This window comes from Mustela erminea, chromosome 11 (assembly GCF_009829155.1).
Source record: "Mustela erminea isolate mMusErm1 chromosome 11, mMusErm1.Pri, whole genome shotgun sequence".
NCBI lineage: Eukaryota > Metazoa > Chordata > Mammalia > Carnivora > Mustelidae > Mustela > Mustela erminea.
Window position 1 is genome coordinate 97,597,690 of NC_045624.1, and position 2,960 is coordinate 97,600,649.

General features: G+C 44.7%; 1 pseudogene; it reads right to left on the minus strand.

Annotated features, from left to right (window-relative positions):
• Nucleotides 1–365: 365 nt before the first annotated feature.
• Nucleotides 366–940, minus strand: LOC116569469 (annotated as a pseudogene).
• Nucleotides 941–2,960: the final 2,020 nt, after the last annotated feature.

Sequence of the window (2,960 nt, forward strand, 5' to 3'; positions counted from 1 at the left end):
GCACAGCAGGCAGAGGAGAAGCAGACTCCTTGCTGAACAGGAAACCTGACGCGGGGCTTGATCCCAGGACCCCGAGATCATGACCTGAGCCGAAGGCAGATGCTTAAGCAGCTGAGCCACCCAGATGTCCTTTTCTAGAGAAAAGGGAATTCAAGAGAATACAGGGAATGCTCCCCAGGCAATATCTTGAGCTCTAGAACCAGGAGGAATGGAGGTGCATTTCCCAGGTAGAGAGATGGCCTCTCTGTGCTCTGGGCTGCAAGGGGCTAGAACAAAGCAAAGTGTCTGTGGGTGCCCTGGCCATGGAGACCATAAGATTTCCCATCTCTCTCTTTTTTTTTAAATTGCATTTATTCTGTGCAAATTTACTCCCGGGCCATAAGTTTTTGTTTCTTCAGTTTCTTCTGGGATATCTATTTCTTCTGTGCAGCCTCCTCTTCTGGTTTAGGAACAATCTGCTCTTTTTTAGTAAGGATCTTCTCAATGTGGCAGGGAGAGCTCATGTATGGGTTAATGCAACCATGAGCCCTGTAAGTCCTACGCCGCATCTTGGGGGCTTTGTTCACCTGAATGTGCTCAATAACCAGAGAATCGACATCTAAACCTTTAAGTTCAACATTAATCTCTGCATTTTTAAACATGTGCAGTAAAAATTCAGCACTCTTCTTGGGCCACCGACCTTGTGTCCAGCCCCACTGTTTGGCCTAAGGCACACCTACTAACTCCACCATTGTAGCGACGGAATGGCACACACTGCTTCTGCAAAGTGACGTCTTTCAGATACTTGGTGGCTTTTCGGATATGCATACCCTTGATGGCCTGGGCAGTTTCACGTGTATTCTTAAAGTGAACACGGAGATTTGAACCTTTTGACTTGCATGATTTCGTAGGGTTTTCCGGGTCAAGTGAATAGTGAACCATTTTCAGAGGTCACCCCAGGCCGCTGACACATGCACGGAAAACTGGCACGCTCAGATGTTTGTTGTCTCAGACAACATGGTTAGGAGTACTGGCATATTCCACCGTGGTTACTCTGCGTGGAAGAGAGATCACATAAATGGGAAAAGTCTAAACTTTCATGTGATACAAGGTCAGTTCTGGACACTTGAGGAGGTGGTCCATGATTGTTTCTCAGTCTGGTGAGTTGCAAGTCTAGAGTAGTCAGCCCCCAATTTTGGACTTCAATCTTTATTCCTTCTTCATTGTTTTGGTTAGTTGGCAGCTCTAGCTGATAAGAATAAACAGAGGAGGGGCACCTGGGTGGCTCAGTGGGTTGGGCCTCTGCCTTGAGATCGGGTCGTGATCTCAGGGTCCTGGAATCGAGTCCCACATTGGCTCTCTGCTCAGCGGGGATCCTGCTTCTCCTTCCCCCCACGCCTGCCTCTCTGCCTACTTATGATCTCTGTCTGTCAAATAAATAAATAAAATCTTGGAAAAAAAAAAAGAATAAACAGAGGAATGATGTTCTCAGGGCCAAAGAAAACCCTCAGAGGCCGCTGGAACCAACCTCGTTTAGCCTGACAGACGTGTCTAATGCCTAAGAGGAAGTAGGCACAAGACACCTCCCTCTTCCTTCAGTGGGGCCAGAAAATGACCCACAGTTCCGTGATGTTCAGACCAATGCTTCAAGCACTCATAATTTCTCACCTGGACCACAGCACCAGCCTCCAGTGCCACCTTCTACTCCTGTAGGGCTCAGGCTGTCTTAGAATGACCTAAAGGGACATGAGTCCTGCCTCAAGCCACCAAATGACATCACTCTCCTGGATGATTCTTCAGTGGCTTCCAGTGCCTGGAAAAAGTCAGATCTAAGCATTGTGTTTACTCCTCAGGGACCCTCATTAATCTGGACTCCACTTTGCCCTCAAGATCTTCAGCAGGACTGGTTCTGACTGGACCTGTCACCTGGGGATGGGATTATTTAGGTCGCAAGAGCTAGAAACCTGGCAGGGAACCAATCCAACATCTATATCTATATCTATCTATCTATCTATCTATCTATCTACATACCTACCTATCTAGATAGATTTATTTATTTTAGAGAGAGAGAGAGTAAGAGAGAATGAGAGCTGGGGGGAGTGGGAGAGGCAGAAGAGGGAGATAGAGAACCTCAAGAAGACTGAGCTGAATACAAAACTCTACACAGAGCTTGATCTCACCATCCTGAGATCATGATCTGGGCCGAAACCAAGAGTCAGATGCTCCACCTACTGAGTCACCCAGGCACCCCTCCAATCCAACTTTTAAATGTTGAAATTATTTAGACATTTTTAAAGCACTGTAAGGACCATATCAAACATATCTGCAGGGCAAATATAGCACAGATAGACTGGCAGTTTTGAACCCAGGAGAGGAGTGTGTTAAAGTTGAAAATTTCCTTATTGCCTTTCTTCTACTTACCTTGGAGTTTATTGTTCTCTCAGCCATAAGTCAAGGAGAGCACTCTACCCCAATGACAGCAGGACGTATGTTCTTTCCAAGTGGACAGGAAATGGTCTTCAATGTAAAAAAAAAAAAAAAATCTATACCACAAAACATAAATGGTTTCAGATCCCCAAAACATAAAAGGATTCAGATCATGAAAAGTGTGTTCTGTGACCAGAATAGAAGTAAATTAGAGACCAGAGACAAAGTCAGTATCTGGAAAACCCCCAAAATTTGGAAAATAAATGCTACATATCTAAATAAGCCAGAGGTAAAATAAGAAGTCAAAATGGAAATTAGAAAGTGTTTTAAATTGAATGAGAATGAAAACACACGGCATAAATTTGGCGGGATGCTGGTAGGTCAGCCTGAGGACGGAAAACAGTAAAGACCTGTATTAGGAAAGAAGCAAGGTCTCCATGAGGTGACTTCAGTTTCCACTTGAAGAAACTGGAGCAAGGAATGCAAAGGAAACCCAAACTAATCAGTTGAAATAATAAAGGGAAGAGAAGAAATAAATAAAATGGAATGCAGCC